Raw genomic sequence first — 26792 nt, 5'->3', positions numbered from 1 at the left:
GATTAACAAAATCATTTTATAAAATGGTTTACAGTGACCTACCATCATTGACGTGTCTAGTGTCCTAAAGGAGTACATTATATAAAGGTAAGGGGGAGGGTGGCCTATTCTACAAACAATACAAGCTCCATTCTAATTCTTCAAAATCGTGAATATAGGCAGTCTTTTTTCACCAAAAATTAATCATCTAAATTTTGAAATATGAACAAATACACTTTCATTACGTACAATTACAATATATACTAGAACAGAAAGCTTTTTCGACGGTCACAGCAAGGGTTTGCAGCAGCAAGCAGTCACTAATTTAAGTAATAACGATGATCAATCAATCAATTAATTACCTTGCTGCTGCAAATCTTAGCTGCGACCTCCGGAAAGCCTTCTTTCGACGATAGAATAGATTCGCCGATGGTAGCTGATCAACCCTTCACCTCGATGTAGCTTGTTCATGTTGTCTAATGCTCTTAAAGAGTACCGAAGAACGACATACTAGCTATAGGCACAAAAACACAGGGTACAAGGTATGCTCAAGAATTGCTTCACGTAATAAATTGAGTTGGTATTATAAACAAAAGAGAAGTCATTCAGAAATCAGATCATAAAAATTGCATTAGTTATAAACAACGAACAGGCAGTACAATAGCTAAGATATGTAATACAAAAATTGCATTAGTTATAAACCATACAATCCCTCTGTTTATTTTTCCATCTTCCTATTTTAATGTGTTCTGTACTGATTGTCGATTTCACATCAATTTGTCATATTTTTGCTTATACGTACTTTCTTTGAGAATGTTATGATTAAAAATCATTTCTTTTACCTTTTTGGCTTTTTATTTTATTTTATTTGGTAGAAAAACATTCTTTACTAGTTTCTTGGGCTCTTTTATACTTAAAACTTTTACTCACTTACGCTTTCTAAGATAGCAAAGAAGGAAGGAAAAGAAGGGTGAAGGAAGGGGAAAAGAAGGGATCGGAGTAGGGGGGAGATGAGCTCCAATCCTTTCTCTTCTTTTCATTTGGTTCCATTTCCTCTCCTTCCCCTTCCTCCGTCCAATTCTTTACCCAAAACAAGAAAAATTTTCACCCCCACCCTTTCTCTTCTTTTCATTTGGCTCCATTTCCTTCTAACCAATTAATAAAGTGTTGGTATAGATACACAATGTAACAATGAGAATGTAAAAAGGTGGATAAAATATATGTAAGAAAAAAGTGAATAAAGTAACACAGCATGATTAAGAAAATATGAGGTTGGAGGAGTAAAATAGGTATGCCATAAATAGAATAAGGCAAAGTGTGTAGAACAATACAAAAAATGGCCTAAAATAGAAAGTGAGTAAATAAAACGAAAGGATACATTTTTATAATAACCATATTACTTTCTCATTCATTTCGTTTTTATTATACAACGCCCACTATAAATCTACTTTTTACTAGAAGTTTTTCAATTATTTCATTTTTATTGCTACAATAATTACGCATAGTTAAAAGAAAATATTATAAATAATTGTTACGGAAATCTTGGTTCATAAGCTAAGGCCCATGCTGAACTCTATGATCTCTCCGAGCCAAAAGAGCTTCCTTCTTGGCAAGGAGCAAAAGTTAGTTATATTGTAGCCTCTAAAGTCTAAAGTGAGTTAGTTATATTGTAGCCTTTAAAGTTCTTCACCGTATGATACAAAGGGAAGAAGCCAAGGATTTCTTTGTCATTAAGATTGATATTGAAAAGATTTATGATACTCTGAAATGGGACTTTACCCTAACAGCCCTGTGCCACCATGGCTTTGACTGTACCACACCTATAAGCTAATTGTGACCTATGTGTCTACCACCTTCTCTCGTGTTTTGTTTAATAGAAATCTCACAACTTTCTTCTCTCCCTCCAGGGGTATTAGGTAGGGAGATCCTATCCCCCCTTACTTTTTCATACTATGCATGGAGCTGTTGTCATAGAATATCTCTAATGCTGTGTTAAGGGGTCATGAATGCCCTTCAAGCTCCCTAGATCCTTCCGTGAAGTATCTTACCTTTTCTTTGCAGATGACATGTTTTTATTTGGTGAAGCTTGCTTCTCACATGACCCATATATTAGATAGCTTCCATGCTCTATCTAGCTTAAAAATGAACCCTTCTTAAAGAAACAAAAAATTCTCATAGAATACTGCCCAAGAGATAAGGTCGAAGATTGCTAGCCGGTTCAATGTTATTCCCACTGATGACCAAGGTATTTACCCGGGATTCTCACTATGTGACAAAAGACCCCCCCTCCCAAAACAAACCTCCTTGATTCCTTTGATCCAAAAGGTCTAGAACAGGTTTGCTCAATGGAAAACTAAATACCTTTCCAAAGCTGGAAGATTAACCCTGATAAAATCAACTCCCAACTCTATCCCTCTGTATTCTATGCAATGCATCTCCATGCACAAGTTTGTTGAAGCTTAAAGGTTTTGATGATGATGAACGTAAACTAAGAAAACTAAGGTTTTTCTAAGCGTTGTAATTAGAACAGGCGAAGGAGACTTTGGAAGTGGAAGAGTAGCCTAATCTAAAAGAAATGGAGAGATTCCAAGGAAAGATTAAAGAAGATAGAAGAAGAGTTCTCTGACAAGAACTATCTGAGTTCCCTAACAAAAATTCTATGACAGCAAGTAAAGTGTTGACTTGGTTTGTGTTGAAGACAACAAGTTCTATTAGAACTTGGCCTGCGAAGTTCCAATTTAGAACTGGAGTGCAAGTGACAGGAACTTGGTCCTGGACTGCGTGAAGCCCAAGCATCCTAGTCTACAGAATATTGGCGAAGCAAATTAGTTTTGTTAAGATTTGGGATTTACTAGAAGTTACTCATGAAGGTACAAACGAGGTAAAACGCTCCAAAATTGATTTATTAATGTCAAGATATGAGAGGTTTGAAATGCAATCTAAGGAAACCATAGAGGAAATGTTTACTAGGTTTAATGATATAATTAATGAAATGAGTTCTCTTGGAAGGCACATTCCTATAGATGAATAGGCTAGAAAGATCTTGAGGAGTTTACCACAAGATTAAATATGGAGATCCAAGTTTACTGCAATGTTAGAATACAAGGACTTTACAAAGTTCAACATGGAGCAGCTGGCAGGATCATTGATGACCCATGAACTTCACTTGAGTTCCAATGCTGAAAGTTCAAAGAACAAGAGTCTTTCTCTTTAAGCAAAAGACACTGATGAATTTGAAGTTGATGAGGAAGAGATGACAATGCTAGTTAGAAGGTTAAAGAAGATGATGAACAATAGGAAGTTTGCTAGGAACAAGAAGGTTGCAAGTTCGAAAGACACTTCCTGTTTCAAGTGTAGTTCAAAAGATCATTTCATTAGAGACTGTCCTCTAAAGGAGAATTACAAAGGGAAGTTCAAAGGAAAGATCAAGGCAAGGAGTCCAAAGTCTATAAGCCCTACTTCACAAAAGAAAACGTGAAGAAGGCTATGACGGCTGCATGGGGAGACTCAGATTTAGAAGAAGAAAAAGACCAACCATCGGAAGAAATGGCTCATCTATGTCTTATGGCTAAGACTGATGAAAAGGTCAAATTACAAGAATATGAGGATGAGGTATGGTACTCTTCTAATGATATAAGACATTTCTTTAAAGAAAATTTGATAAATAATGTGTTAGATATTTAGGAAGATTTAAAGGAACTTCACAGAGCTAAAACACAAAGTGACAAGGCACTTGACACTTACAAAGAACACAGTGAATGGATGGACAATATGAAATTTGATATTTAAAATAGGTTCTTTAGTCTTTTTGATGATAATATAAATTTAAAAGAAAGTCTTGAAAGACTAAAACATAACACTCTTTTGAATGTGGAGCTGTCTTTGTTAAAAATTGGTGAAGCAGTTCCTAACTCTGAAGTTCCTCTTTGTGATTAGTATCCAAATTTTGAAAAATTAAAATCTGATTTAGAAGAATTAAAAATGGATAAAGCTAATCTTGAGGGGAAACTTGAAAGAGTTAGGAAGGGTAAACAACCCATTTAGTACAATGTACTTGAACGGATCGTGAATGCCCAAACCACGAGAACTGAAGGATTATGATATAAGAAGAAGTTAAAGAAAGAAAATAAGTATGTTAACCTACCAGTAGTATAGTTTGTTATTTCTGTGGAAAGACAAGACATAAACAAGCTAAATGTCCTAAGAAAGAAAAGAGCACTTTAAAGAAAAAAAATCACGTTAAACAGATTAGGGTTAGGAAATCTGATTCAACATCTGTTACATAAAACCCAAATAAGCCTGGGTTCATGACACTAACGTTTGATTCTTCATGTAGGTTCCAGTGAGGGGGAACAACACATGGTTCCTTGACAGTGGTTGTATTAAGTTTCTATATGATAAAGTATGTCATGCATGTATCAGAGGCAAACAGACTCGAGTTTATTTCAAATCAAAGAAAATGGTAAGCACTAATAGACCTTTGGAACTTGTCCATATGGATCTTTGTGGTCCAATGAGGATTTAAAGTAGAAGTGGTAAGAGATATCTAATTGTTATTGTTGATGATTACTCAAGGTTCACTTGGGTGTTCTTTCTTGTTAGCAAAGATGAAATATTTGATGAATTTGTTGCTTTAGTGAAGAAAGAACAAAGAATAAATGGTAATCCTTTGGTGCCTCTAAGGTCAAATCATGGAACAGAATTTGAAATTAAAACTCCAAATTTGATAAATTCTGCACAGATCATGGAATGGATCACAACTTCTCTGCCCTAAGAACTCCACAACAAAATGGAGTAGTTTAACGCAAGAACTGAAGCCTTGAGGACAAGGTCAGGACAACGCTAATCTCAAGTGGTCCGCCTAGGAACTTCTGGGTAGAAGCAGTGAATACAGCTTGTTACATCCTGAATAGAGTATCAATCAGATCCATCACTAACAAAATTCCCTACGAACTAATCAAAAAGAGAAAGCCTAATATTTATTACTTTAGATCTTTTAGTTGTAGATGTTTTGTTCATAACAATGGTAAAAGAAACTTGGGAAAGTTTGATGAACGTAGTGACGAGGCAGTATTCCTAGGATATGCTTAAAACAGTATATCTTATAGAGTTTATAATAAGAGAACAATGTGTGTTGAGAAGTTTGTACATGTAATTTTTGATGAAATTGATCATTTGACTGATGTACAAGAAGATGATGATAATTTTGAAATAAGACTTGTAGCCTTGTAGGGAAGAATGGTCAAGATGAAGAATCAACATCATTAGAGAAACAACATGTAGAAAATAAGGGTGAGCAGAACACTGAAGCAAATGGTGAGAAAACAACAGATGATGCACAAGGAACTCCAGCTCAAAACCAAGTTCAAGAGCAACCGGAAGTTCTAGAAGAAGTTCAAGCTGAATCATAAGATGACGTTCCAACAGAAGTACCAGTCAACAACAATCAAGAAAAATTGTATCCAATCAAGGATTTTGCTCCAAAGTCCTGGAAGAATTAGATTTCACATCCAGTTGATGCAATCATGAGCGATATTACTAAATGAACTTAAACCAAATCTCAAGTTAGGAACTTTTGTGCATTTTATGCATTCCTTTCCTTCATGGAACCTAAGAACCATGTTGAAGCTTTAACTGACTGGATTAATGCTATGCAAGCTGAGCTAAATGAATTTGAAAGAAATAAAGTTTGGCATTTGGAACCTAGACCAATAAGTGACAAAACACAATTGGATTAAAATGGGCATTCAGGAATAAACTAGATGAACATGGTATTATTGTCAGGAACAAAGCAAGATTGGTTGTCCAAGGTTTTAATCAACAGGAAGGAATATACTATGAAGAAACATTTGCTCTAGTAGTCAGGTTAGAAGCTATTAGCTTACTTATTGCTTTTGCTGCTTATATGGAATTTAGATTGTATCAAATGGACGTAAAATGTGCATTTCCAAATGGTTTGTTGAAAGAAGACGTCCATATGGAACAACCTTCTGGATATGACAATCCAGAGTTTCCAAACCATGTTTACAAGTTTGACAAAGCCCTTTATGGAGTTAAGCAAGCTCCCAAAGCATGGTATAAAAGACTATCTAAGTTCATTTTGGAAAATGCTTTTAAACGTGGTAAAGTTGATAAAACATTGTTTTTAAAATCAAATGGAAATTATATTTCAGTTGTACAAATTTATATTGATGATATAATTTTTGGTGAAACTAACGAATCTTTGTGCAAGTACTTTGCTGACCTTATGAGTGGAGAAGTTATGATGAGCATGATGGGAGTGTTAAAATTCTTTCTTGGTTTGCAAATTAAGAAAACTAAGGAAGGTATTATGATCCATCAACAAAAGTTCATTAAGGAACTGGTTAAGAAATAAAAGCTTGATAATGCAAAATCAAATAGAACTCCTATGGGTATAGCTATAAGATTGGATAAAGGTCCATCTGGAACTTGCATTGATCAAACTATGTATCGAGGTATGGTTGGATCTCTACTTTATTTAACATCTAGTAAACCTGAATTTTTTTTAAGTGTAGGTTTATGCACCAGGTTCCAAGCCAATCCAAAGGAGTCTCACCTATAAGTAGTAAAGAGAATTCTTCGTTACTTGAAAGGAACTTATGATTTAGGTCTCTTCTATCCTAGAAGTGATTCATTCAATTTAAATGGCTTTACTGACGCTGACTATGCAGGTGATTTGGTTAATAGAAAAAGAACCTTAGATATGGCACAATTTCTATGACCTTGTTTGGTTTCTTGGGGTTCCAAGAAGCAGAACACATTAGCTTTGTCTACAGCAAAAGCTGAATATGTAGCTGCAGCAGCATGTTATTCTCAAATGTTATGGATAAAGCAACAAGTTAGAGATCTTTGTATTTTATTTGAATGTGTTCCTATTTATTGCGAGAATACTAGTTATATATGTATTTTTAAAGATCCAGTTCAACATTCAAAAGTCAAACATATCCACATTAGGCATCACTTTCTAAAATATAATGTGGAGCAAAGATACATTAAGTTAGAATTTTGTCCTACTGAAAATCAAATTGCAGATATTCTAAGCAAGCCCTTGAACAGAGAAAGATTTGAGAAATTGAGATTGGAACTTGGGATGATCTGATCAAGATGACTTGATTGTTTCTGAAGTTCCAAGATATGGAAAAATAAAAAATAATGTAAACAAAGCAAAAAGAGCAGCTAACACAATTGTGGTGTGCTAAACATAGCTTAAGTGTCATCGTTGGTGAATTCCTAGAGGTTAGTTCACAAACACTCTATTGCGCGTGTAAATAGTTATGCACATTGCATATGTGTAGAAAGTGTGTTCCAAATACGTGTTTTTATTTTTGGTAGTTAAATTTTTTGGAAATAAATTGAATTTAAAAATAAAAGAATTTTTGGTAAAAAAATCCTGTTTAAAATTTGAAATCAATTAACTTGTTCAATAAATGACTAAATGGCACAAAACCTTTTATTTCTCTCACACCGCTTCAATTAACATAAAAGAAATCTTCACCCACCTTACATCACCACTATCAAATCGCATTTACCCTATGTGAAAAACTTCTCAAAACTTCCAAATTTCAAATTCATGGCCATTATCACTTTAATTAGCTCTTCCAAAAACTCCCAAAACGAGCCAAAATCGGAATCCGAAATTGTGTCACCCCTGATCATTGTATCCTACAATAAACCAGAGAAAACCCAAGATGAAACTGCACAACCCTTCTTCCACTTCAAACAAAAACCCTAGAGAGAAGACTTCGAATGTTGAGGAAGTGGAAACCTCTGACATCCTTCAAAGATTGAGAGAGTGGAAAGAAAATAAGGACAAAGGAAAATCAGTAGAGGAACACATCAAAAAGGTTGAGGACTTTGTGGCTGGAACTGTGGAATCAAAGGGGGAAGACGATCCAATGGAGGAGGAAATTAAGGCTGATCAATCAGAGCTTGAAGCTCAAGCAGGAAGGTATGTAGTTGGTCATAGAATTAATTTAACTTGGTGTAGGAAGGCTGGATTTCTGGAATTTTTTTATTTAATTAAGTTCCAGGGCTAGGAGTTCTTGTTGTCTAGAGCTTCAAACAATTTCATGTACCCAATTACCATGAATGAATTATGTAAAAAATTTCAAGTGAAACAAGGGGTAATAATTTAGAGTGAGGTTAATGAAATAAAAATTGAATTTGATGTGGAAACTCTAAGCTAGGTAAAATTCTGAAAGCTCCAACTGAGGGATATGAGACTTATGTCAAGGGAAAATTAAGCATAAAGGTGGGAAATTATCTGGGTGGTGATATAGCTTAGTTGAATCTTTGGGAGGAAAAAGGGGGAAGAACACTAAGAGTCACAATGACTTGAGCCCCATGAACAAATTATTGTTTAATTTGGTCAAGAAAACTATACTACCTCGAACCCAGAAAAAGAGTGAAGCATGTCTAATGGACACGACGCTGTCATTTTTTGTTTGAGTAAGAAGATTAAAATCAACTTCCCCTCCCTTATGTATCAACTTCTTGCTAATTGTGTTCCTGGCAAGAATAAAGTAGGTTATGGAGCTATCTTATCTACCGTGTTTGAATCACTTGAGGTGATTCTAAAGGGGAACTATGGAGAAATAGATGAGAAGCTAGAGAATGTGATAAATGATGAGACTCTACTTGGAATTAGTTTGGAAGTGGTATATGGAAAAATTAAAAGGGTTGAGGAAAAGAAAGAAAAGACCAGTGGGAACAAGAAGGGGAAGGCAGTTCCAGAGGAACTTGTACGAAAGAGTAGGAGGTTGTATTCCAGTGCTTTTCCATATACAAGCGTGGAACAATCTCTGGAACTGGATGAGGAAGAAGAGAAAATGATGGCAGGACAGACTGCCGAGTTATCTAATAGAGCAGAAGTTGCAGAGAGGCAATTAAAAGAGGCTACAGGGAAGATTCAAAAGCTGGAGAGAGGAGTATATATAGGGACTTGAAAAGAGTCTTAGGGAACAGAAGGTGGAGTTTCAGAAGACTATCGAGAATTTGGAAGATAAACTGGAGGCAAGCTTTGCACATCATAATAAGGAGTGAAGGAGTTCTGTTTTCGATAAGTGCAATTACTAGATTTATCAAGGATCACAATTATGGAGATAATTAGTTCATTCTATAGGGTTGTCAATGTTTGGTGCTGGATATGACAATTGATATTTGGGCTAGTTGAGTAGCCCAAAGCCTTATAGAATGGATCTTATGAGGTCACACACAAAAGTATTGGGTCAAACAAGTTAGAGTCCCATTATTGGGCCTCATGAGTTTATGACATGCTACATTGATTGTTGGGCTAGAATAGTTAGAAGAGCTTAATGTGTTTTGGGCTTGACATGGATTTATTAAGAGATGTGATCTATAAATATAATCCATGCCTAGGGTTGTTTGATATAACAATTAACAGTTAATTGTAAATCAAGCAACCAAGACCAAAACCCTAATTCTCTCTCTCTCCATTCGACCCTCTCTCTCTTCTCCCTGTCCGTACGACCTTCCTCCTTGGGTGGCGCGTGTGGTGGTATCGTGGGTGGTTCGTGGTGTGCTCATGACTCACATCTCCGTCAAAGGTTGATTAAAGTGTTCGATCACAACTAACTAGCCTTAGTGGAGGTTTGATTCGTGCTCGTGGACTTAGTAGAGGAATCACACGTGGGGTTCTTATTCTCCTTATTGTTCTTACTCGATCATACGTAGATTCATGCTTCAAAGGTATTAATTCTAATTTTTTTATGTGTTATGCATGATCTTGGGATTAGGTGCTTTGTGAATGTGATTCATGTTTCCGCAATTCGTACCTATAAAATCTTACAGTGGTATCAGTTAGCTTATGCATGTACACATATTTAATATTAGTTCTTTGGTAGTCCACAATTTTAATTCAATTAGGAGGGAGAATAATTTAATTATGGTTCAATCTTTATATTAAATGAGATTTAATTTTGGAATTGTTTAAATGTGATTTAAAATTGCTTAATTTTTCTAACAAAATCCGAATTGAGCCCTAGAATTTTCGAAAATTGTGATTGAAACAAAGCCCTTAATTTTGATTTTGTGCTTAGTTTTGATAATATTTGAATATTTATGCTTCATAAATTTAATTAGATTGATTTGATACATAAAATATGATTTTTTGTATAATCAATAATTTGATTTAAGAGTTAAATTAAATTTGAATTAATTTTGTGAAGAACCCTAGATTTTAAATTGAATTATGATTTTGATTTCAAAATTGAATTAGGCATAAATGTTGTGTTTTAATTCAAAAGACCTAATTTAATATAATTTTACAAAAGTTGTTTAATTAGATTAATCTCAAAAAAAAAAAGGAAAAGAATCAATTTTGGGAGGGGCAGCCGTGGCTGGGTGGACGAACCACCGTCAGGTGGCTACGACGGCTGCCCAGGTGGTCGAAGAGAAGGGTGGGAGGGCGCAAATGTTGCGCCACTGTCATTGGAGCCTAGAGCTTTGCCATCAGCAGGGAGGGCAACGCATGTGGCTGAGCTTCGCCTGGCCACGGCGGCGCTGCAACCTTCCGGGGTGATGACGATTTTGGAAGGTCGGTGGAGCAGGGATCTATCTCTAGTCTGACTATGTTCAGGCGTCTAGTTGGTGGGTCTTTTGCTGCTGGTCTTTGCGAGTGGGATGAAATTGCTTACCTGCGAAGTGCGAAATATTGCGTTGGCTGGGTTTTTCCCTTCTGACGTGGCCGTTGCTGTTTTATTAAAATAAAAAAAAAATTGTATTGTTTTTATTAAAATTATTTTGATTTAAAATATTTTCAAAATATTTTATTTTGGGGATAAAATCAAATTTTAAATGTTGATATTTTATAATTATCCTTTATTAAAGTTGTTAATTTTGGATAAAATTTGTTAAGATAATTTCAAATCTTAAAATTTGTTTTAATCTTTGAAATATTTTAAGGATTGTTGAGCGAGATTCCAAAAAGATAAAGATTGATTTATATAATGTGATTATCTTATAATTAATTTTGGATATAATTGATTTAAAATTTTGTGATTGGCTAGTAATTAGGATAGAATCTCCTAAGTTGGTTAGGATAATCTTTGAGGATAAATATGATTTATCTTTTAAGATCAAAAAAAGATTTGATTCTATCTCATGATTAATTTAAAATATACGATATTTTAATGATCATGAATTATATATGATATTATCTTATTGCAGTAATTAAAATATGAGATATTTAGATGCCATGTTTCCTTAATTGTGAACATTTGATGTTGTAGTTTAGGAAAGCATGATGGGTGATTTATTATGTGGCAATTTTATAATATATGATATTATTTTGCTATAGAATGACTAGTATGGCCCAGTAGATTACTAAATACGACCTGCGCACCGTGATTGTAGGCGTCGTTCGAAGTGCGCCTACGTTAAACATGTTGTGAATATGATTGGCACTCATAGGAAGTGGGAATTGACATAATACGATTAGGGACAAGGAAAGTAGGGAGCCTCCAACAAGTTTTTAAGGAACTTGTAAATCGTTCACGGGTTATTTAAGGCAACCACGAATAAGGGACAACGAAGGCAACAACGATTGACCCGTGAAGGTTACACCCCATTCATAATCCATGATATTACTAACTGTATATGGTTCGGAACCACAAAAGGAGGATCGGGGATGATGGTACGAAGTGAGTAATGGAGTCACATTCGCCCGTATTGGCCTCTGCTCGATTCTTATAGTGAAAAGTGATTCCTGCGATCTCAAAGGCATGCAAACAAAAATATTCAATTTGCTCCAAACTATTATTAAACTAAATTGGTTGAATATTAATGCAACACATAATTCTAAAATATCGTGATCACTTTAATTAATAACAAGATTAAAAAGGAACCTAAAACGGTTGTCCAAATTATCTTATTAGGCGTGATTTTCAATTACATATTCCCTTTAAACATGCAATATGGTGATCAACAAATATAATAAAAATCAACATTATTACTGGAAGCAATTCAACAATAATAGTGTTAGTAAAATCAAATAATAAACCTAATCATGATACTAGCAACAAGAATAAAAATAAGAGTAATTAAGTGATTAATTACTCACCTTCCGCGTTTCCTTGAATTGCTACATCATGAATAAACTGTTAGTAACTTCAATAAAAATATAAATCAAATTGAAACAATTAAATTAAATAAAAATTAGAGATGATTTGGTCCAAACTCTCAGTCAATTATACCTTTCACGCCGTGGTTTAAGTATAGAACTTTGGGTATTGTATGGACTCCTTGGAGTGCTTAGTGGAAGTATTTTGAGAGAATATGTAGGCTAGTATTTAAGCTAAAGAGGGAGAAGAGAATGATTTGATGATCAAGCTTGTTGATGATTGAAAAAGGGAAGATATGACCTCTATTTATAACGAAAAAGAAGGGTCGAAGAATCAAGAAAAGATAAGAATTCGAATCGGAATAAAACTCTTGCGATAGACAGTAGTTTTTGCGGTTTTGGTTTTTATCATATCTTTTGATAAAAAATCGGAATAAGATAAATAAGATATCGTTGGAAAGATCTTGAAGTCTACTTTCTAACCCAATTAGAATATGATTAAAATATTTTGTAGAATAAAAGATATGGCCAAAATAATGCGACGGTGTCAGTTTTGGATAGAGTTTGACATTTCATTCATATCTTTTCTGTTATAGCTTGGAATTGATATTATAATATATAATTGGAAAGATATTGCAAGGGCTATCCAACCATATAAGGTTTGGATAAAACCTATGAGGCACGAAAATAATATTAGTCTATCTTTGAACGTCTCTCATTCGAATAGAATTAGGACTTTCAAAAAGAAAAGTTTTATTCAATTTCAAACTCTTTAATTTTATCTTTTCAAAAAGGATAATTAAGATCTTTTAGAAACTTATAGAAGCTTCGAATTAATCCTAATTAGTTTAGGAATGGGATTAAATAATTTGGACCCTCCACATGATCATTGGATCGTAGGTAAGGTGGGCTTAGGTTCGGTTTGGGCTCAGTTTAATATTTTGGTCATAACTTGTTATAACTCGGATTTGGGCTTATAATATATCGTTGGAAATCTCTTTTCAAGACCCATCCAATTATTAAATCATTGAACCCAGATTATTGACAAAAATAAACTGGATTAAATATTTTTATAAAAAGGACACGAAATGAATAATTTTAAAGGACATGAAATGAATTATTTTGGATTTAAAGGCACGAAAAGAGGAAAATAAGTTATGGTTTGGGGAAATGGGCTAGGATTTGGGTTGGTTTATGAAATGGAAATATGGATTTAAGCACTTCAAGATTAAATATGTAATCTTAGTACGGTCTACGTACCGATAATTTTTTTTTTTTTTAATTTTATTTCATTCTATTTAAGTAGTAGATAGAATAGAATATAATTACAGATTGCAGTTAATCCAAGAAGCCCATAAATTAAAGGCCCAAAGGAGTGCGGTGGATGAGATCTATGAAGGTGCAAGTGGGAGCATTTGCTTTATTAGTTTTATTAGGATTAGGGGCCATGCTATGTCTTATTTATGCATTCAGTTGATTATGCATGTTAGATTTAATTTATGTTGATTGATGATGCGTTAGAGTTCACTAAATAATCACAACATAATAAATCTAGGTCCCAGTAATATTGAGGTTGCTTTTCTAATTGAATACCTAACAATCCTTAGATCATGAGTGATGGGTCAGCCTCAACAGATTGTCACTTATTATCGTAGGTAATTTGGGGTAGATCACATTCTACAGATTTAATTGGTTGTACTCAACAAGGTTACCTAAAGCGTTTAGAACCTTGAAGCAAAGGGTAATAATTAAACATGTGATGATTAATTATTTAACCAAGAATTACAAAGAGTTGTAATTAGTAAAGAGTTTACTCACCTTGAAAATGTAATGCTTGATGGTAGGGCCTCAATCCCGTCAACTATTACACAAATAAAGGGTCTTGGAATTATTTTATTCAATAGGGATCAATTAAAATTGAATAAATTCTTTAAAGTTACCAATTTAAATCGTTTATGGTACTTTAAATTTTATCAAACATAATTGAATTTTGCGTTTACTTTTAAGTAACATGTCATTCTAATTTTATTATTATATATAATCTCCTCGATTGAAAATAAAGTTTAGAAACGTTCTCAAAAGGTTAAAAGATAATCCATAAACCTATATTCCAATTTTGCTAAGATGGTTCTAAAAGGCAAGTTTTAAACCCATGTCAAATGTCTAAGGTTGGTTTTATTCAAAATGTTTGAGTAAAATGCCAACACATCTTCATTTTGAAAAGTGTTTCAAGGGATATAATGAGATGGGAGGTATAAACCCTCTAAAAGACAAGTATAGAAGTCCAATAAAATCTCTTATCTTTTTTATGATTGAATGTAAGAAAGTGATTGGAAATCTCTATGATAAAAAGTTGATCAAATGACATTATTCTTCATCCATTTTATATAGAGTTAAATGGTTGATTAAACTCTAATATGAATAATGATTGAATAGACTTAGCAAAATCATGAAAAGTGCTTAAAGTAGTTAAGCAAAGCATCATTTTAAACCTAAGAGAAGTGTTGTAAGTGGTTCAAATGGGAAAGGTTTAGGAATATATGAGGATTGCATTAAGAAGTTATAGGCCAAGAAATGCGAACAAGTTGCTACTTTTCAAACCTAAATTACTTATATGCTAAAAATTGTTATGAACAAAAAATGTTACAATTAAATTGACCAATTCCAATTGATTAAAAACCACCTCATATAGTTGGAAGGTAAAAGAATGGAAATTTTCCAATTTAAGAAGTATATTATAGAAATTGATTTAACATATTGTTACTTCTTGGACATACGATGTCTTGTTTAGTTCACTCATTAAAAAATGTGGTTGAACTAAAGGAAGAAGTTCTGGCTAAGGGAGAATTAAATCTACAAGTTTAGAAGCAAATGTTGCTACTTCACAAGTAGAATCTACAAGTTTAGAAGCAAAAGTTGTAACTTTACAAGTAGAACTTATATTTTACCTTACCTTGTTATTGACTAGAATTAAATAAATGTTATTCATTCTTGTCATTATCAAAACATACCCATTCAATGTTAGTAATGACTAAGCATTGAAGATTAAAAAACATGGCCTAAATGTTATTCTATGCTTCATTGAGTAATAATATGTTTTGGATTGCTAAATAGGTTTAAAGTTCTATATGATAGAAATTATTAAACCATTTCTATGTATAATTTGTCTCTAATATGTCAATTAATTCGAATGAAAAATGAACATTGCATGCGGAAGATCTAAAGGGATGGACTTTCAATATCATTAGATTGTGAATCTATTGATATATGTAATTATCATTCTAATTTGACATTTTGACAAAGTCACCATTTATGGAAATGATGATGCAAACTCAAGGTCGAATATATATCGATGTAAGAAAACCAAAGGTTCAAAGGCAAGAGGCGGACAATGAAACTACATTTGTGATATGATCACTTGTGCTTTGTTGAAGCATAACTGTGAAAGTTTTGAAAAGTTCAAAACGTCAAGTATGAAGTTCATAATCAACTTGATAAGATAATAAATACACTATAATATGATTGTAATGATGAAAGTTTGAGTCAAGACATTTACTTGGCAACACATTCAAAATATTGCGATATGATCGTAATAATGAGAATTACGCCAAGACCTTGATGAACATCCAAGAGTTTGTGAAATCGTTTTACGACAAACTTCGAAAGAAAACCTTGTGAAGTATTTATGAGGGAAGCTATCAATCTATATGAGATATATTTTGATAATGGATGAAAATTACCTATCTTCCAACCATTGTTCAAGGGATATACTTTTAAGATAAGCTACAAAACTAAACAAATAAACTATATATATGTCAAATCAAATGTAGCAAAGACTCCATATATGATATGGATAAGAAGAATTCTTATAAAGTCTTTCTACAAAGCAAGGAATAAAAGTTGTATTAAATCGTTTAATACACGATCAATTCCTATACAGAGCACGGGGTACTACTACACAAATCATACTTATCATAAATGTTTGTTGCTCAAGCAGGTGCCCTTATGGAAATCGTTTCAAAAGGTGAAGTGGGAGTAGTATAAATCGAAAGAGTTCGAGAAAAGCAACAAAAAAACGTGGTTCAAACCATGATTAGTTTACCCTATGCTAAATATGCCTCCTCAAAAGGTAAGTGGGAGTATAATAATCTCAAAAAGTTTGAGAGCCTTTAAAGAGTTCAAGAAAAATGATTTTGAAAATCTTGAAGAAATTTGAGAAGTAATCGAATCAAAGCAACAATATGTGCATGATTCAACTCATGTTACAAATGACAACGCGTGGTCTCATTAAGTGTAATGGGAATAATAACCATGTCTCAAAGGTAGTAAATTCCAAGTGCACATCCTCTATTGTCGTTTCTCATTGAAACTAAACAAAGTTGTTGCATAAGTTTCAATTGTTGCATAAAAACCCACAATGATGACTAGCATATGTAAAACTTAGCCAAAGAAATATGATTTCATATTGACTAAGAGTTCAAAAATATTTATTTTGGAACATGATGATTATGCAAGTAATAAAGATGATTTGACAATTTATAACTCTAAGTGGTTTAAAAACCAGGAAATCTGAAATAGATTCTAAGTCTGTAAGCAAGTGTATGACACTACCTTTACATTAGTCATGTTGTTAAAGATATTTTAGTGATTTCTACCTTATGAGATTTAGTAGATGGATTTCAAAGCATTTTCTTGAAATGGTTTATGAAAGAAGATTTGTATATGATACAATCAGAATGATTTTGAAAATTCAATAATCCTAAGGATGCATAAAAGATCCTTTAATGGATTAAAGTAAGCATCATGGAGTTAATGTTCTTAATTTTGTGAGTTAATCAAATCGTTTGATGTTCTCGTAAAATAAAGAAAAGGTCTTATGTATACAGGATGTTTAGTGGGAGCTTTACAGTCTTCTTGGTCTAGTAAAGAGCCATTATTCATTGCTTGAAGAGTCAAGTGGTGGGTAATGCATTTTGTATGAAAAAATGGAAGAGGAAGATGAGTACAGTTGGGATTCAAGATCTATAGAGATAGTTTTTGAAGTATGTTTGAGCTTGGTTAAGAAACTTATATTGATAAGATTCTTATAAGGTTCAACATTAATTTGAAAGGAGTTTCAATCCCATGTAACATGACACATTGATTAAAGATTCAATGCTTTGAGAAGGGTTGATGAAATTAATGTTTTGAGTGATGCTCATTATGCAGTTTGCGAAGGATACATCATGCATGTCATGGAATATACTCATCTATTTGGTTCACGTGCTTTAAGAACAAGTGATGATAGATTTCAATCGAAATCCGATGTAACATTGGAATACAAATTAGAAATTTCTAAGTTCCTTACGAAAAGGCGAAGGAAAATTCTTAGCTTATGGAGATGAAAATTATTATAAAATTTAGAAGTTGCAAAATTCGTGTTTATGAGAATGTCTCATGAACTCTACTTAATAAACCGCTTTCATGATCAAGGTATGAGAGTCATACCAAGATTCTTGGATTGAAGCAAGTTATGTAATTTAAGTTGTATATGTTTTTAGAAAGCATATTACATAAGTAATACATTAACTTGCAGAATTATGTTTATCAATTGAAACAAAGTTTCAATCTTATTTAATTATGGTTTTTGATATTAAATAAAATGTCCAAAATAATTATGGATTGATGGGCTCATCAGGTTGATGACCTGGTGAATAAAACCCCACATATGAACAAAATCCATATATTATTTAAGTTCCTAGTTCGAAATCATTAAAGTGGACATAAATGATTTCAATAAATGGACTAGCTTGTAAGATTGATTGGATAGTGCAGTTTCATGGGCTATAGGGGCATAGTTATGATGCTCGGTCAATCACATGGATATGCATGAATGATGCATGATCGAACTATAGACCTACTTTGAAGTTTAAGTATAGAACTTCCAGATATATATTAATGGATTCCTCTGACATGAGTGGAACACTGAATCCATTCAATGATTGATTTAACTGTGGTACACTCAAACGTCTGCCCGTAACTCACTACTACAAAATAGGGCTAAGAAATCGGCCAAAATAGGGCTAAGAAACCGCAAAAGGTCTGGTGCCTAGGTAGTAGGTCTCTTTGATTAAGAGACCGTATTTTCTATCTGGTGTCTTAGATTAATCAAAGAAACCAGTTCTAGCTAATAATCGGTCTCTTAGGTCCTTCTAAGTGAATCAAATTATTGAGACAAAGGCATCGTGCATCCTTGCTCTACCGGTTTCTTTGATAAAGTAAAAGAGACCAGTGTATATAGATGTCCGGTCTCTTTGCTGTTCTTTTTTCTTTTTTTAAAAAAATATAATAATGTTACTAGATCAAATTTGTTGCTACATCCAGGACTAAAATTAACAATGGAGTATCTTTATTATAAAAAGACGAATGATCAACTTCATTTTTAACAATTTACAAGATCTTTATTATAAAGAAATTACGAAGTATAATACATCTATTTCATAAAAATATTCTGTGACATTAAAAGAAAAAATTACATTATAATTACATTAGCATACACTATAAATACAACCTCCTCCTTGAAACTATTCAATGTATTAGCATTAATCTGCTTCGTTTTACTTCCTTCAAGTCTTCAACTGCAAACATGACTTGGCCATATTTAGATTCATTTCACTACAAAATTAAAGAGCATATAATTATATATCATCAGTTGTTATTCAAATCAGATTTGTAATTAGAAAAAATTCAATGAGGCTTGTAATTAGAAAAAAATCGATGAGGCAGCTTGATTAATAAACCGTTCACAATGTTGGAACTAAATAGAGAGATGAAAACTGATAATTCGATATATTCACACAATGAAATCAACTTACATAATGCATTTAAATAGAATGAAAAACCTAACTAATGGGTCCTATAATTTAGGATCATCATCCCACTAACATAGTAACATTACTCCACTACGTACATAACCAAAAACACTAAAAACAATATTCCTAAAAATACTCCAACTAAGTTTAAATTAATCACTCGACTTTGACTTGAACACGACCTTGAACTAGACACAAACATTCATAGCCCCACGGAAAACATGGCTTTAACTACGACATTTGACTTCTGGCATAGTCACGAACTCTTCGACTTTCTTCATCACGACCACGATTTGGACCTCGACTTGGATGATGCTATTCCCACGAACGCGATGCACATATTCATCTCTTTGCTACAGAAACTACGACCACAACCACACAACTACATACACTCGACTTTTCCATTTCGCCATGGACTTCATTACTGCCAACACTAAGCAACCACGACCCAAACATGAACACAATACTTGGATTTGAAGATGATTTACATCATGACCACCGCTTCTACTTCCGTTGCCACCACGACCTCCACCTTTTTCATAACCATGACCACCTCGACGATAACTAATACCAATTGCATACCTAGGACTGCAACAACTAATACGAAAAGAACCCATCGACACATTAAATGCACCCATTTCTACAATGACTAAACACACAAAAAATAAAATTCATTCCGAAAGAAAAAACTCACTATGTTTTACACTCAAACCTCACGACTCTTTTACTCACAACAAACACGACTGATATTTTTAGTTTAACTTCCGATTTTTTTTCATCATCTCATTCCCTTCCCGGATCTAACCTGAAGTTCTTGATACCATGTTGGAACTAAAGAGAGAGATAAAAACTGATAATTCGATATATTCACACAATGAAATCAACTTACATAATGCATTTAAATATAATGAAAAACCTAACTAATGGGTCCTATAATTTAGGATCATTATCCCACTAACATAGTAATATTACTCCACTACGTACATAACCAACAACACTAAAAACAATATTCCTAAAAATACTCCAACTAAGTTTGAATTAATCAAGCAACACACAACATAAGAATGGATACTGATTATATATATGCACATAGTCACAAATTAACCAAAATTGAAATGGAAAGCAAATTAAATCAATGAAACATACTACGCAATTAAAATTGATTGAAAAAGTATTCGTATCGAGTTTAATGGATGAGCAAACATCGATGAATCAAAGGAACGGCGTATAGATGACGGTCAATTTGACGGCACAACGAGCACGCAGACGGTAGATCGGATGTCATGGTGAGAAGGCGACGACGAATACGAAGGAATTATGAGAACTAGACGGTGAGGAAAAGAGAATTTAAGAAATTGAGGACGACGGGAAATGAATTATAGAGGTACTGGGATTCTAGATGAAGTTTACAAGGGAAACGACTACTCATTTTAAGGGGAAGGTGGGTGGTTTTTAATTTACACGATTAGGTTTTCAATTTATTTATTGCCTATGTTATAGTAAGATTTACGATTTTTTGAATATCTAATATAGTCTAGAATCTAAGAAACCATATTTAAAATATATATGGTTTCTTATTTTCGAATTTCTCTCAAATGAGGTTTCTTTATCTAAGAAACCGGATTTTTTAATTCTACGGTGTCTTTAGAGTGGTTCCTTAGGCCATTTTTGTAGTAGTGACTGGAGATTATAATGTGTGTTTCCCGGTTACTTCATGAGTTGAGTGGGAGCCTTGGTTGCCATAGGATTGGATTGAGTCTACCTATTTAATTAGAAATGTGTGGCCCCTTGAGGAAGGAGAATTCAGAAAATGCATGACCATGCTCAAATGGATTACATAGTAATCATTTGTTTTTTTAATTTTAACTCAGTTTCTCAAGAAAAGATTTGTAGATTCATATGATCATGACATGAAATGCAATCATATTATCAAATCGATAGACATTGACTTAAGGAATTTGAATATTGTGCACTTGTCTCAGACAAGTGGGAGATTGAAGGAGTTTTGTCTTCGATAAGTGCAATTATTAGATATATCAAGGATCATAATTATGGAGAAACTTAGTTCATTATATAGGGTCGTCAATATTTTGTGCTAGATATGACAATTGATCTTTGGGCTAGTTGACTAGCCCAAAGCCTTATAGAATGGATCCTATGAGGTCACACACAAGAGTATTGGGTCAAACAAGTTAGAGGCCCATTATAGGGCCTCATGAGTTTATAACATGCTACATTGATTGTTGGGCTAGAATAGTTAAAAGAGCTTAATGTGTTTTGAGCTTGACATGGATTTATTAAGAGATGTGATCTATAAATATAATCCATTCCTAGGGTTGTTTGATATAACAATTAACATTTAATTGTGAATCAAGCAACAAGACCAAAACCCTAATTCTCTCTCTCTCTCTCCTCCCTGTCCGTACGACCCTGCTCCTTGGGTGGAGCGTGTGGTGGTGTTGTGGGTGGTTTGTGGTGTGCTCGTGACTCACATCTCCGTCAAAGGTTGATTGAAGTGTTCGATCACAACTAATTAGCATTAGTGGAGGTTTGATCCGTGCTCGTGGACTTAGTAGAGGAATCACACGTGGGGTTCTTATTCTCCTTATTGTTCTTGTTCGATCATACGTGGAATCACGCTTCAAGGGTATTAATTTTAATTCTTTATGTGTTATGCATGATCTTGGCATTAGGTGTTATGTGAATGTGATTCATGTTTTCGCAATTCGTACCTATAAACTCCTACAAGGAGGACAATAAGAAGATTCTTGAGTTCCTTAAGAGTTAATTCAATTTATATCTCTTCAGCCTACCTTAACTTTATCCTATCTCAACCTAGCTTTAATCTTGTCTTTCTTCTGTTTTAGTCATGAACAATTTCAGTTTTATTTTGTGAAAATTTGAAAATATGTTGGTTTGTAATTAGATTAAGCAAGATTAAATTTTGGTTTTGCAATGAATGTTTGGAACTTTGCATATACATGTATATTTTGTATGTTATAAAAGCATATGCAGGAAAGTGGAACAAAATGAAGAGGATTTAGTAGTGCTGCCTTCAGTTTCTCACACTCGATGAATTGCTTGTGGGGCTTTGGCTAGATGTTTAATAACTTGAAGTGCATGACTTTCTTATAATGCAAAAAGGGAGAAAAGAAGAATCGGACTTGAAGGCTGAAGTTGTTCTGGGTTCTAGTTGGTATAGTATCTTATCTCAAGTTTCTCTGATGCTGCTGTGTTTTGTTTCTTATGTTCTTTTTTTTTTTTTTTTTTTTTTTTTTTTTTTAACTATTTTGTGTGTTTTATTTGAGTTTAGATTTTTGCTTATGTTTAGTATTCTGTCAATAAATTTAAAATACAAAAATACGTCCTTCTAAATTATTTAACTTTCCTTAGAAGTTTGCTAAAGTTTGTAATCATCAAAAAGGGGGAAATTTTTTAAGCTTAAAGGTTTTGATGATGAACGTAAGCTAAGAAAACTTCCACTATAAAGGTTTTTCTAAGTGTTGTAATTAGAACAACTGAAGTAGACTTTGGAAGTGGAAAAGTAGCATAATCTAAGAAGACATGGAAATATTCCAAGGAAAGATTAAAGAAGATAGAGGAAGAGTTCTCTGACAGGTTCTATTTGAGTTCTCTAATAGGAATTTAAAGACAAAAAGGTAAAGTGTTGAATTGGTCTGCGTTGTAGACAACAAGTTCTATTAGATCTTGGCCTACGAAGTTCCAGTTCAGAACTAGAGTGCAAGTGATAGCAGGAACTTGGTCCTGGACTGCGTGAAGCCCCAACATCCTAGTATACTGAATATTGGTGAAGCAAATTAGTTTTTTTTTTTTTTTAGGTTTTTATCTTTTAAATTTGCTGTAAATATGATTGTTAGGGTTACGCGTGATACTTACTAGAAACGTGACAAATGAGCATGGCAAGCTTTAAAATAGGATAGTTTATAAAAGATAAGTTTTGAAGAAAAGATTTTCTAAAATGATTTACTTCTTAAAAACAGAATTATCAAAAGATGTTAATCTTTTGGTAGTTTATCTTTAATAAGTTTTCTAAAAATATTTTTATAAATTGATTTACTTAAAATCGTGTTTTAGGATTTTGGTAAAATAACATATTTATCTTTTGAAAACCCTAATTTCTATATGAGCAAGTCTTATATAAATTGTAGAAATCCCATTTCATTATTTTCTGTGAGTTTATGTGTAAAGAAATCGAAGTGTGCTTAATTGTGTAAGTTAACCAAGTTCATAACTTTGTCATATTAGTTTCGGTTTCATGTGTAGCTTACCTCTCATATACTAAGGGTCATTAATATGTATTGGTTGGGTTCTTGGGGTGTGTGTGTAACTGATCTTTACATACAATTGTGTAGGCTTCTAGGTTGAAGCTAAGTGAGAGAGTACTAAGGGAGTACGAGTGAATCTAAGTCAGGGACTTGGGTTGGGTAGTGTAGACACCCAAATGTGTCTCCCTAAAAACCAAACCCAGTGTTGAATATCTTTCACGTCATTTGATTATCGGACAAAGTGAAAGTGTGAAAAGTCTTGTGATTCGGTTGTTTTAATAATAAAAAAGAATATTTCTTTTTGTTTTAAAAAATATTCGCTATCTTACTCTATTTATGAAAATAGCCAGTCCAATTTAGTTTGGTTCATGATATGGTTCCACTAACAGTGTAATTGGATGGGGTTGAAAAGACCTTTCCAACGATATATTATAAGCCTAATTCCGATGAATAATGAGGAAGTTATGGCCAAAATACTAAACTAGGCCCAAACCGGATTTTAACTATAACCCAATGATCATGTGGAGGGTCCAAAGGTTTAATCCTATTCCTAAACTAATTAGGATTTAATAAGAATCTTCTATGATTTTCTAAAAGATTTTAATTATCCTTTTTGAAAAGATAAATTTAAAGTATTTGAAATTGAATAAAAACTTTCCTATTTTAAAATTTTCCTTTTTTAAGTCCTAATTCTGTTCGAATTTAAAGATGTTTAAAGCCATTCAGATAATATTTTTCGTGCCTCATAATTTTTATCCAAATCTTATATGGCTGGATAGATCTTTAAATTATCTTTCCAATGATATATTATAATAAGAATTCCGAGCTACAACGAAAAAGATAAAAAAGAAATACGAAACTCTATCCAAACCTGACACCGTCGCACTATTTTGGCTATATATTTTTATATAAAAAATATTTTAATTTAATTCTAATTGGATTGGAAAGAAGACTTCAAGATATTTCCAACGACATATTAAATGACTTATTTGGACTTTTGGATCAAAAGATATGATAAAAACAAAATCTGCAAAAACTGCTAACCGACGAGTTTTATTTCAATTCGAATTCGGATTCTATTCTACTCCTTCGACCCTATTTTTTTTCCATATAATAGAGGTCATATCACCCCTTTTCAATCATCATCAATCCCAATCATCTCTCTTCTCTCTCTAAGCTAAATTTTATTCTCTTCCTATTCTTTTTCTAAGCCTAACTATTTTCAAAATACAATATGCCTCATTCTCAAGTTCTAGACACACCTAGCCAAGTTCGAAGTTGCCTTTGCCCTAGACGTGAAAGGTTGATAATTACTGAGAGTTTGGCCCCAAATCTCTATTTCAATTATTTAAATTAATTGTTTGATTTATTATTTTCATTGAAGTTACTAAAGCGTGTATTTTTTTATTAGAAAAAGATACAAGACATCCAAGTAAGAATTTCTTTAATTATTCTTTTGTTACAGAAATCATGCTTTAATTATTTTAATTCCTAGTATCATGTTAGGATGTCTTTATGATTTCTAGTATCATATTTAGGGTATTAACTACGATATCTAATATCATGTACGTTTCTAGTATCATGTTGAGGTTACTTCCTATTTCTTATATCATGTTAGTATCATGTTAGGGATAAAGCTTTGATCTTTAATGCTTAGTGACATGCTAGGATTTGTTATTAATCTTGTTAGAAAAAAGATAACCAAAAAAATCATACAATTGAAGAAAAGAGTATATAAATTTCTTAAAAAAAAAAAAAATTAACAATAAAATTTCACATTAATTTCAGACATAAATATTGACGTATCGAGACAAAAATAACAACAAGATCAAACCCAATAAACAAAAAAATAAAAATAAAATAAAATGATAAGAAAATAAATCTTAGAACCTGTAAAGCTAAGCAGTGGTTCACCTGTTAAGTTGACATCTCCCTCTTGGTTTTCCAGCAATTGATAGTTACAAGCTTAAATTAAATTAGTTCGCTCCCCTGCACATCGGTAATATGAAAGCTCAGAAACATAGATCAATATAATTTCAAGAAATACTGACAATAATTAATGTTGTAAAAAGTCCGTAATTTGCTGCATGTAATTGACAAAGGCACAATATCTATGGAAAAATAATTGAATTAAAATAAAAAAAATCAGAAAAACCTTGTTTTAAAAAGGTGAGATTGTAAATTTGAGCAAAACAAAAATATGAAATGATGAAATAACCCACTGTTGTTGTTGCTAGGACCAACAGATGCGCCCACCCCCACGACCCTCACCACCCACTACCCCTACCATGACCCATTAACCACCAGTACACAGAATATCCGCCACACCAAAATAATTAACACAAACAATTATCTCAAAATAAACAAGAAAAATGAATACTTGTCAGATCTAAGAAATAATATCAATATAATTGAACGCTCAGAAACATGGATCAATATAATTTCAAGAAAAACTGTCAATTAATGTTGTAAAAAGTCCGTAATTTGCTGCATGTAATTGACAAAGGCACAAAATCTATTGAAAAATAATTGAAATAAAAGAAAAAAAATCAGAAAAACCTTGTTTCAAAAAGGTGAGATTGTAAATTAGAGCAAAACAAAATCTCAAAAAATATGAAATGATGAAATAACCCACTGTTGTTGTTGCTAGGACCAACAGATGCGCCCACCCCTACGACCCTCACCATCCACTTCCCTACCATGACCCATTAACCACCACTACATAGAATATCCGCCACACCAAAATAATTAACACAAACAATTATCTCAAAATAAACAAGAAAAATAAATACTTGTCAGATCTAAGAAATAATTTCAATATAATTGAACACTCAGAAACATAGATCAATATAATTTCAAGAAATACCGACAATTAATGTTGTCAAAAGTCCGTAATTTGCTGCATGTAATTGACAAAGGCACAATTTCTATGGAAAAATAATTGAGTTAAAATTAAAAAAAATCAGAAAACCTTGTTTCAAAATGGTGAGATTGTAAATTTGAGCAAAACAAAATCTCAAAAAATATGAAATGATGAAATAATCCATTGTTGTTGTTGTTGCTAGGACCAACAGATGCGCCCACCCCCACGACCCTCACCACCCACTGCCCGTACCAGGACCCATTAACCACCACTACACAAACAATTATCTCAAAATAAACAAGAAAAATGAATACTTGTTAGATCTAATTAACAACAAAAAATACAAATTAGTTATAATCATAAATTTGAATTAAAAACACAGAGAAAAACTAGATTTATATTTAACCTAAATTAAAATAGAATCCAAAACTGAGAAACCTTAACAAATTGAACACTCAAATAAACCTCTCTTGGCTCAATGGTGGATGCTTGAGGCTCAACGGGCGTAAAAATATAGCAAGGTGGTGGACTAGTGGTAGTGAGAAGCTATGAAACAATTCATACTTGCGTGGTGATTTTAGGAGGAATAAGAGAATGAAAGGGAGGAGGGTATTGATGGTCTGGATCTAAAAATAAAGAGAAACGGAGAGAGATAGAGATTACGGCAGAGGAAGAATAGAAATGAGGAGAGAGAGAAACTTTAAGGAAGTGAA

General features: G+C 33.0%; 1 long non-coding RNA gene across 4 annotated transcripts; it reads right to left on the bottom strand.

Annotated features, from left to right (window-relative positions):
* On the bottom strand, positions 1-26792 carry LOC145638850 (uncharacterized). Of its 4 annotated transcripts, none has more exons than XR_014114714.1 (3): positions 26518-26792; positions 25107-25205; positions 1-493 (listed from the first exon to the last, which is right to left on the bottom strand). It is a non-coding gene; the product is annotated as an uncharacterized LOC145638850 (long non-coding RNA). The 4 variants fall into 4 exon arrangements; XR_014114716.1 differs by having other exon boundaries at positions 26545-26792; XR_014114713.1 differs by having other exon boundaries at positions 2-493; positions 25131-25205; positions 26518-26791.

This window comes from Chenopodium album, chromosome 7 (assembly GCF_948465745.1).
Source record: "Chenopodium album chromosome 7, dcCheAlbu1.1, whole genome shotgun sequence".
Lineage (NCBI taxonomy): Eukaryota > Viridiplantae > Streptophyta > Magnoliopsida > Caryophyllales > Amaranthaceae > Chenopodium > Chenopodium album.
This window is presented reverse-complemented; position numbering and strand designations above follow the sequence as displayed.